This window comes from Anarrhichthys ocellatus, unplaced genomic scaffold (genome assembly GCF_004355925.1).
Source record: "Anarrhichthys ocellatus isolate YVR2014 unplaced genomic scaffold, GSC_Weel_1.0 scaffold27, whole genome shotgun sequence".
Classification (NCBI taxonomy): Eukaryota; Metazoa; Chordata; class Actinopteri; order Perciformes; family Anarhichadidae; genus Anarrhichthys; species Anarrhichthys ocellatus.
In genome coordinates this window covers 2,216,027-2,227,572 of record NW_022280057.1, presented here as the reverse complement: position 1 = coordinate 2,227,572, position 11,546 = coordinate 2,216,027, and positions in this window count along the sequence as shown.

Here is an 11,546-nt window from a genome sequence, read left to right as displayed (position 1 = left end):
ATCATGATTATTTACAGGAGAGATGCTAATAGTGCATTCAAAAACATGGACAAGGCTGGTTTATATGCAGCGCATAAGTGACTGGAGAGTCACATGGATGTGTTTGTGAATTTTCATCTTTTGCTCATGAATGTATGTATGTATGCACGTAAGAGGCACGTCCCAGTAATCCTGCAGAGATTTCCATAGAAAACATATTTTTTAAAATCCTTCTATTCAAGTCCAATGTATGCTGCCATCTGGCAAAAAGAAGAAGAAGCGAGAAAGGAAAAGGAGGAGGAGGATGTCTTTTATCGTACTGGAATTAAGTTTTTCACATAATTTTATTCTTGTGCAGTTTGACATTTAAGGAGAACCGCTTTGAGTTTGTCAAGAGTAAAATGGGAAGGTCTCATGTCTGACTGTTATACATACACAATATGAAGGTACAACCAGCAGCTGGTTAGCTTAGCGTAGCTTAGCATAAAGACTGGAAACGGGAAAACAGCTATCCTAGCTATCCTAATTTGCCTACCTCTAAAACTCATACCTAACACATTCTATCCCGTTAGTTTAATCCGACAATTCAAATCCAAAAGTGACAATTCCATTTTCCACTCGCTTTGATTATTGTTGGTGTTTAATTTGCCGCCTTCTGTGAAGCACTTTGTAACTTTGTTTTAACTTTGTTTTGTTTTCTACAAACATTATAACATTATAACTATTATTATAATTATCATTATATAAACAGACAGGACTCTGGGAACTCTTTCGTCACTTTGCCAATTAGTCAGTGCAAGGAAAGGAAAATATAAAACCTCTATGTATCCTTAGAGTGGCCTGGTTTATTAATCCGGTACGTACGGCTTGGGATTTAATGACATTGCAACTACTTGATGTGAATATTTTCTTTTAGGTAACACCTCTTCTGTGCACTGGGATCCACTGGCTTTGATCACGACTTCAAAACCAGCAGACCTTCTGACTACAGTGCTGTAGTGCTGAAATAAGACATGAGTAATACACAATGATCACAGAGCTGTGCCTCTTAAATGACCTCTTCTTTCATTAGGGGGTGATTGAAATGTATCTTAGTGAGTTGTAAAGGTGTCTGTGGCCCTGTAGGATGAGCTCGGTGAACCCTTTTAATTAAAAACAAGAGATATAACGGATTCCCTGTGTTTTATGAACAACTAGATGATCTTAATGTCCTACAAGTTATTGTTTGCTTGTATTTATCAAAGAAAAGACATGAACATATAGTACCATAAATGTGAGATATTGCATTCAGGTGAGAAATAGGGTCCTTTTCTCTTGGACTGCCATACAATCGGACTTCTTTCTTCTTCTTTTTGCAGAAGTCTTTTTCTTTACTTGCTGGCCTGTAGAGAGAATGCACTGTTGTCAAGGGGGACATTGACAGAGGGCTGATTAACGGACTCTGTAGCCATGCAACATTTGGTACAGACGTTCATGGTCCCCAATAGGTTTCTTCAATAAGGACACATGTCCTATTTGACCCCATGCTCTTGGATCAAAAACAATAAATAAAATGTCATGCTGATAAAGATAATGCAGTGGAAATGTGCATTTTGCTGAATTTATAAAGAAAGCAAGTAAACATGGAGAACATTTTTAGTTTGCATCAACTACAAATAAAAAAAAAATAAAACATGGTGAGCTATAAACAAAAGCTTGACAAAGGCACGTTTCAAATGAAAGCCTCTGCAGTCGGAGTAAATGAAGGTCTCTGCCAATATTTGACAATCTATGGTATTCATTTGCACTTCAATTTGGCTTGTCTTCCATCCTTATTACATCCTAAACCATGATACACAGCTGTCAGTGTTTGGCCAGCTGTTATTGTGCATTGAAATGTGAACCCATTATTAGTCATAAAGCTTGTTTAGTTTGCATAATTCCTTGATAATTCCAGTGCACAAAGAAGAGCAGATGGACAATAAAAGCAATAAACAGTAATCACACAGTAAAAGTGATGATTCAACTTTGACTCCAAGGTTGTAAACGGTTGATGGGAACACAGTCGTGAGAAGGAGTCACATGTTTTATCTAACTAAATGGAACGCTCTCTCTGTGTAGGTATATGTATGGCTTATTATTTACTGATAACTGCAGTTCAATTGTATACTAAAAATCACACTGATAATTTAATCCAGTTCCATAAGTATTCAATCGTATACAATCTTACTCGAATAAAAAGGTGTTTACAGTGCACATATTGAGATATTGCTTTATACAAAGTGTTTCTACATCAGCATTAACTTACACAGAGTGACCAGTTGGGGGTGTAAATGCTCCATGGATATTCACAAAAAATCATATTGTTAGGAAATGTGAAGCTAATCTGTGACAGCTGGTCCAAGTCCATTGCATTTAGCAGAAACGTGAAGAAAGAAAATTCATATAACTTTAAAATTTATAAATATGTCCAAAGATGAAAATCATATTTAGACAATAATAGAAGTCATAAAGTATTATCACTGATAAAGTAAACACGATAGACTTATTTATGGCCTTATCTGTTGCTGCCCCTTCCCTCTGAAACACTCTCCCCAGCACCTCAGACATTCTCCGTCACTCGCCACTTTCAAAACTGCACTTAAAACTCATCGATTTAAATCTGCTTTCAACCTGTGATGCTAGTTATGTATGTTTTTCTTTTATTCCTTCATGTTATGTGACCTCTCTGCCCTTGTTTATATTGTTATTGCTTTTATTGTTTTCTGTTTTTACCATGTAAAGTGCCTTTTTGAATAAGTGCTATACAAATAAAATGAGTTATTATTGTTATTAGTATTCATCAGAGTGCAAAACAAAAGTAGAAAAAACACAAAAACACACTTTTGTCATTAATTGTACATTGTCCAAATTCCACACTGTAAACAAATAGTATGCAATCATTTTCATAGTCTCTTTTTGCAGTGAGTATTAAAAAAAGAAATATACTATCCTAGTATACATATTTCTTGCAGAAAATGTTAAACTACGCCCAGATGTCAATCAAGCTGAATCTTTTGAGAATGTCAAAGAGAGAAATAAAATCGTTCTTTCAAAGATTTAAAGGCCCTCAGACTGTGAGACTTCTGCTCAGGTTAAAGGTGGGCAGAGCTATGAAATGTGTGAGGTAACAGCTAATAAGAATGATTAAGTTGTAATTTGTTTGAAATCGCATATTAACCCACTGCATACTCAGTCAGCTTGTACCGCATACTGCTGACTAAATGAATGATCAAATATGAGTTTACCAGCAGACTGTTCACAATGAAGTATGCTCAAGCGACGGCCCTGAGCAGAAAATGAAGCCGCTCTCTCCCTCCGTGTGTTCTTATCCGAGCTTCCCCTTTGCAGCTGGTAAAGGTGGCTCATTTTGATGACTTCATATACTACTGGATAGTCAATAAAGTCTTATCTTCATCTATAATAATACATCAACATGTATTTGTTTAATTAACTAATCGGCAAAGTAACTTAAGTTATCAGATAAACGTAGTGGAGTAAAAAGAAGAATATTCCACCACTGGTAAGTACTCAGGATTTTGTGGACCTTATTGTAATGACACACATGAACACACGGGGTCACTAGTGTCCAACATATTCCACCTCCAACCCTCTCCTCAGTCTGAGTGAACACTGTTCTTGAAAAAGCTGTCTCCAGTATAGGTGCTCTCATTCACAAGCAACATAAACTGGACACAAGGCAGTGTTTGTGTGTTTGTGTGTGTTTGCGTGCATGTGTGTCTGTGTCTGTGTGTGTGTGTGTGTGTGTCAGGGAGATTCAGTGTCAGCCATCGGCCAAGCTGTAGCCTGGTGATGAGACTCAAAGTTATGGACCAATATTAATAAATGGTAGCCCTGGCAACAGTGTTCAGAGTGTGAGTCAGAGGAGCTCAGGCAGAGGGGAAGGCAGGGCACCGTGGCCGAACATGGATGCTCTCTGAAAACCACCTCCAGTGTCACATCTGTGCTGAACAAGAGTTTAGAGGACGGGCTGAATTATGATCAAATCAACGTGAAATAATTGCATCTCTTCCAGCAGGGGAATCATTTTCGGGGTTTTGGCACTGAGGGATTCAGAGATTTGTTTGTTTTGTGCGGGTTTAAGTCAACACATATCCAACACACAGCGCTGCAAAAACCAAAGCAATTACATTTAATGACTTGTGAGGCAGTGTTTGAATGGTGACATGAAGGATTGGAGTGCAGTAAACAGTCAAGGAAATACATCACGGGTGTTCCCCCCCACTGCTCTGGGATTGTTGGGATGTACTGTGGTTGTGATGCACATTCTCCTGGATCTCTGATGAATGGATGATATTTCTAAAGTGACCCTAATGGTTGTTAACTGGGTATAAATCAGTTAAACTGCTGCAGACAATGCACGCCAACCTCCAGAGCCCTACTAGTCCTTCTAATGTGGTCTACAGAGGGACAAAAGATTGTATACAGTCAAAGCTAATGAGGAAAATTTGAGACAGCTTGAGAAAGAGAAAGGCTGTAAATATGCACAAGAAAAAAGGAGTTAATTAGAACCAGTCTCGTCCTGTTATGCAGTCGTATCAAGGGTTTTGTGACCTCAGTCACGTATACACAGTGCAGTCCTGTATGCAGCCGTCAGTCTCTGTGTAAAGTAAACAACAACTAGCCATGTTGGGGTCACCCACTTCCAATCCTCGAGCTGCCTTTGTTTGCAATGCCACTGCAGAGGTTGGGGAAAGCTGATTACAAATCTTACTACTTCCCCAGATTACAGCTTCATAACACTTAAATATTTTCTACACGGCTCGATGCAGATTTTCTACGTCATATTTGCTCAGATAGCCTGGGAATGTCCGTCTTTTTTATGGCAAGCAAGTACAAAGTGTATCATTTTTAAACGTATTGGCTTTTTGTTTATTTTAACTAATGAATAACAACATACCAATTAGAAAAAAGCCCTTTTTGGGAAAATTAGTTAAACAGTTAGAAATAACTGTATGTTTGTATCAAACAAAGTGCTAAATCAGCTGAACAGTACTCAGATTAATCTTATTGTATTGTTTAATCCTGCGATAAGTAATTTTAATTCATCATCCCTTGACAGGTGGTACATTGATATCTGAGCACCTTATAAAGTTGATGTGGCCAACTTCTAATCAAACTGTTTCTTACAGTATTGCACATCCAGCAGACCAGCGATCATTCATTTGAGTCGTTTTAGTGGCCACCTGCTCTGCTCTTGGTCTCCACCAACTCCTGAGGAAAATATCTGTCTCTTTAGCAGGTAACTGTTCCACTATGTTCACTAGCTAGTCGCTAACTGTCTGTCTGCTTTAACCTACGATGAGAGCTTTTTCACTGAAAACCAAAACAGCAAAAGAGCATACATAAAATATTTTGAATTTTTTTTATAAAGCTGAAAGACACTATATAGCTTAGCAGAGCAGAGTCAGGTAACAACCGTGTTACTATTTTCGCATACAAGTAGTCATTGCCTCGAAGCTAGGCCAAACTAATATACAATGATACTCGTCACCTTAAACATACTACAAGGTCTTTGCATTTAGTCACTCTTACAAATTGGCAGATTATAGTTATCACACCTAAAGTTAAATAAAAAAAATCTCCTAAAAAGCTCAGTTATTACTCTGGGTTATCATAAACCTCATTACACCAAAGATCTAGATCTTCAAATATTAACCTGAAAGTTAACCTGAACCTATATTCTGTATTGATCGTATTATAAATATCATAACACAAATTACTAAAGCATATTTTGACTGATATTTACCACTGTCATTGTAAAGTTTCAGTATCAAGTTTAGTATCTTTTTTCTTTTTTTTTTGAGTGATCGCAAAAATATGCTACATTTGGAAGAATTTAACGTCTTTTCATCCGCGCCATAAAGAATCCCAACATCTTGAAGAAATTAGGAGATTTCAACACCAGCCATATAAAATAGGTCTTCCCTTTTTTTCTCTTTACGACACAATACATAATTTGGGGCGCTTTGGTCGGGAGGAATATCTCCTCCGCTCATGCCTTGACAAACTGCTCTTAAATAGAGCTGGGAGCCCAAGTGAAACCAGATTGTTCAGAGAGATAGAGGAAGCAGAAGATAACAGGCGGTAAATCAAACGCTGTTGGGAGACAAAGGTTTGCAGCCAGAGATACACATACAGAACAGGAGTAACACCTTCCTGCAGTAGCAACAACCAGAAGAGTTATAGCTTCTGTATAAATCTGCTCTGTATAATGTCATGCTGACGTTTTCATTGCACGGCCATATAGCACTTTCAGGGTAAGTTTCTGAATTTAGGCTGCAGTGATGGCGACACTCACAACAGATGAACAAGACAAAGAGTCGACAGCCGCTAGCAGCTCTGTGAGGCTGTACATAGAAACAGCAGAGCAGAGCTAAATGCTAATGTCAGCATGCTAACATGCTCACAATGCTGATGTTTAGCAGGTACAGTTTGATGTTTATATTACTTCAGTTTGACATGTTAGCATGCTCACATGTTCTAATTAGAACTAAACATAAGTTACAGATGAGGTAGATGAGAATGTCGGTAAGATTTAGCATTTATAAGCATTATACATACATTTATAACACACTGAAAGAAAAGCGTAACTGGAACCATCCAGGTGTTTGGCCTAAAAACAAAGTGTTGGACACATTTTTATTTGTACCTGATGGTGGCGCTAGAGAAGGAGTTATGGGATAATTATTACAGCTCACCCTGAAAACATGACTGTCTGTAACACATTTCATAGTGATCCATCCAAAAGTCATATAGTGGTGCTAAATCATATCTGAAATGATAACCAAAGTAGTTAGGGTACATCATCTGGAAACCATGAATATCTGTACTAAATCTTATTCCAATCCAAGTTGTAGATATTGACATATTTCACTGAAAAAGTGAAAACTTACTGCTGGTGGTGCTAAATGAAAAGTCAGGGATCACAAAATAAATCATTAGGATTCATCGTCTGGGCACCCTGAATGTCTGCATAAATTATCACGGCAATCCTTGTAATTTTGTAGAAGCAGTCTGGAACAAGCCAACCCAGAGCTACACTTTAACAATGGAGAATAAAAACTGTAGAAATTTCACCCGACAAAATGGAATCATAGTGACTGAAGACAAATGAAATTCTCCAACAAATCAGGCTCCCGAGATGATATGGACTGGAGGACTCTGAACATTAAAGCAAGAATGCAGATAGAATAACAACAGAATTTGGCCAGTAGCTGATGATGGAGCCCTGAGTGCGATTATCTGTCAATTCAGCTGCAGATGAATGAGATAGCTGGCTTTGATGCTGCAGCAGGTCACATGCCTGCTGTCCCTGCATATGTGTATGTATGTGTGAGGTAATGGGTAGTGAGATAGTGAGAAATACTGGGATTACTGGAAGGTCGGGAGCTGTCAAATGAGATGGATGCAAGACTTCTCCTTTGGTGCTCAAATCACACACACACACACACTCTGAGGTGGAGGGGTTCGAGTCCCGAGGAGCCAATGCATCACTCATGATGCACAGACACACACACATATTTAGATGTAAATGCACGTGCACACTTGCTCACAATAAAACCGATGTGTGCGTACAAGTGTGTGCACACCCACACACACACACACACACACAAACTTAAGCCATGCAGTCAGCTCTCAAACTGCATACATCCTACTGGGCTGCGCTCCAATCAGCAGGATTAATGAAGAGGTATCGCATTTTACAGTAAAGCAGCGTGTGGGGCTCCGGGGAACAAATGGCTGGAGTCTGCAATTCCTCAAGTCTGTCTTCAATAATGTAATCGACTTTTAGGTTATGAGATAGCATGGTTAAGGCAATTTGCAGAACTTTGTGGCACGGTTGAGTTATGTTCCTTAACAAGACCATCACATGAAATCTGCTACTTTGCACAGACCGTAGACCCTCATGAGTACCTACTGTGTAAATACTGTACTGTTGAGAAGAAGCCTGGTGATGTAACATGTCAGAAGGTACTTGGTGAAAGAATCCATGAACCTCTAAGAGTTTTTGTGAAAAGGATTAACTTAAAAGTGTTTCATTTGGTGAAATTGAGACAACCTTGAATAACTAAAACAAGCCTGTAATAACCCCACAATTGCTGCCCACTAACAGCTTCAATGATGAAATGTCAAATAACTACTGACCACAGACACAATTTCAGCTCAAGGCTTGTTCTATGGTGAATCTCATGTTTAGATGAGGTTGAAAACACAATATTTTAGTTTTGTTTGACAAAAAACATGCCCACATTCAAAGCCTGGTTTGGGGAAATGAGACTTTGGTTTGATGGAAACTGAGTTCAGTGTAGAATTACCAGTAGCCTACCACTCACGAAGTAATGGCAAACATTTGAGCTGTTTATCTCCTAAAGTTGGACTTAAATAGTTTTTCTGTACTTGATTTTACTTTTTTTAACAAGCTGGTGGCTCATTCAGTTGTTCTGTCAAGGGCACATGCTGCTGTCGTTCTGGGAGGCTAAAAAATGCTGGCTGATCCAAGTGCAGCTGGTGAGGTGGTGGTATGTTTGGCAGAGTGCAGGGCGATAACAATGTGTGCTTGGTGTGAGGTGACAGAGTCTTGTTCCAAAACTCGGGGGCTCTGGACCTCCACCAGGGAGACTTGTTTCTCCTCCATTTGTCTCTCTGAGTGTCAAATTCCAAACCGCTGAGGGAATAACCCGACTTGTTGCAGGCGAGGGGAGAAACACATGAGGGGAGAGTACAGTAGATGAGTGTCAGAGAAGCAGGTTTCAATTGATAAAGGCGTGATAGAAGCTGGAGTGAGTGTATGACATATTAAGAGTCAGCCGACTAATCCTTCGTTATCAGTGTTTGTCTTCGGCCGGGATGAAAGCAGCAAAGGTTTGGGCTGTGAAAGCAAACTCAGACAGAGTTATGTGTATCGGTGTGTGAATGTGACTTGTGCATTCTTGGGTCTACGGTGAGATAACAGGTTAAAACAAAGGTCATACAAAGACGGCACAATCAGTAACCCAGACACTAATAGTGAGAGGGAACCAAATCTGAGCAATATCACAACCTGAGGTCAAGAAAGGGATCAGGAATCTGAATATTTGAAGGATTCAAAGTACTCTCAGATCTGACAGCTAGAGTGTTTTTGAAGTGCATTGAAGTAACACATTGGTCAATTTTAAGGCTTCTCAGATGCTGCAACACCAGCTGGTTTATAATACTCTCAGAAAAGATTTTACAAGTTATCATGGCTGCAATTATTCTATAATTTGACACCATTATCTGCAGGCTATCAATCAAAATATAGCATTGATGTTATAAATATATCTACCAAGAATGTTCCCGGCCCTAGTACAGCTGATGCTGATAGAAATGTTTTAAGTTTATTGTAGTATAATGGTATTGACTGATTTACATTTAGTTTAGTAGTATGGAACAAATAAAAATGTCAACCTGATGATGGTGCGAGATAAAACATTAAGGGATCACAAAACTTATTATAATTCATCTGGTGGGTTCATGAATGCGTGGACCAAATTTCAAGGCAATCCATCGAATAGTTTTTGAGACATTTCACAAAAAAACTAAAATGTCAACCTCACGGTGAAGCTACAGGAAAAGTCAGGAAGCTTCCATGTCATTATTGTCTGTAAAATAGTTGTTGAGGTAGAACCAAAGTGGTCAACCAACCAACAGCCCGACATTTGCACCCCTAAACACACTTCACAAATGTGGCCAAAAACCAGAGACTGTATACAATATGGACGTAGTCTCTGTGACGTCACCCATCGGTTTCTGAAGAGCCGCTGTGAGCCGCAGCTCAAGGTGGGTGGCTAATAAAACATGAAATGCATCAATAATTCTGATGCTTAAATCTACAATCAATTAAACTATTTCACACAGCAGTTTGAAAAACATTCCCGTGTGTGAATCACTGATAAAGTTGTCACTCCAGAGAGAATAAATGAATATATCCTTGAAGGAAGTCCTTGGAAATGGCATTGTTTCATTTGGCGATGAAGGAGTAGGAGGAAAATAACTACGTTACAGTTGAATACAGCTGATGTGCAGGAGGCAGCTCTGTGGCTCCAGAAATAACTAAAGCCCAAACCAGCATGATTTCAAAACAATGCACCGCACACCGGACTCCGTCAGACTTCCCCTTGCTGATATTCTGAGCTTTTCAAATGACGTCCGGTAGCCAGAAAAGAGCAGTGAAGTCAGGCGAGAGCTACACTGCCCACAGGAAAATATTGACTTAAGGGACCAAAAGAAAATACCCAAAACAAGAAGGGAAGCAATTCAGTAAACAGGAAAATACACAGAGGAAAGCACCTGGTTCAAGTGCACAGTGTCTTCAGGGACACACTCCGGCTCACGCTGTGTTGTTTCCTATTGACACACAGTGTTTCCTTACTTTCGGATATCCTGTATGTGTGTGTGTGTGTGTCTGTGTCAGTGAATCTGTCATTGTGTCAGCTTGTTTGTTCAAAGATATCTATAATTGGTATCATTAATTGCACTTTGGAATTTTTAATTAGGTAGGATGTTACTGCATGTGGAGGAAAGCCATTGTGCTCGCTAATCTCTGTGGATGACCAAGTGATCAGACAAAAACACATGAGCTCTCGGAGCCCTCACAGACATCATGGCTAAATTCCTGCTACTTGATTAGAAGTGGATATTCTTCTTTTCTACAAATCCCTAATCATGGATAAGTTTTAAGTAAATTAGGGACAGCAGGTTGGAAGCAAATGGGGGAAAAATCTAATGAGAAATTATTGGAAGCATTTGCTGACTGCAGGGTTAATGAGCCACAATTCTGCATGAAGTGGCTATGTAATCAATATTTGTATAATAACAATGGAAATGACTGCGTGAAATGTTGAAGGGGTCATTCATAGTGATGAACCCACTTTGCGGCTCCTCTCACCGTATTTCAGTTTGTTGTTTTGATATTGCGGCCTGTAGGCCTTCGGTTTTGGTTCTCACTCATCAACATCATTTTGGCCCTAGCAGGCAGATTTTCAGCCAAAAAAAGCAATAAACCGACTGTAGAGTACCTGCCACGCCCCAAATAGTAGACAGACACACTTAGCGACTACCTGTTGGACACAGCACAACATTTAGTGGCTATTGAGTCAGTCAACCAAACCTCATGGCAACCATGAGGTAACCCTCATCGTCAGGGGAATACGTTAGGGAACCATTAATGTCACATTACATACAGTACATAAATGTAATGCCAATCCATTATATAGATTTTGAGATATTGCACAGAAAACATTTACCTGCTGGTGGCGCTATAGAGGAAAACTCAGGGGACCAAAAGTATTACAATTTGTGTTTTGTGGACCATGACTATCTGCACTGACATTACAATTCCTAGAGCCAGCATGGCTACGAACAAAAAGCATTAAATACAAAAAGCTACACGGAAAACCGGATATCTTCAAGTTTCACATATGGCTGCAGAAACAAGAACAATATATCAAGAGCTTTGGTTCGACTTACGACTTAAAGTATTTCTCTGCTCGTGCCCGAACATTCAG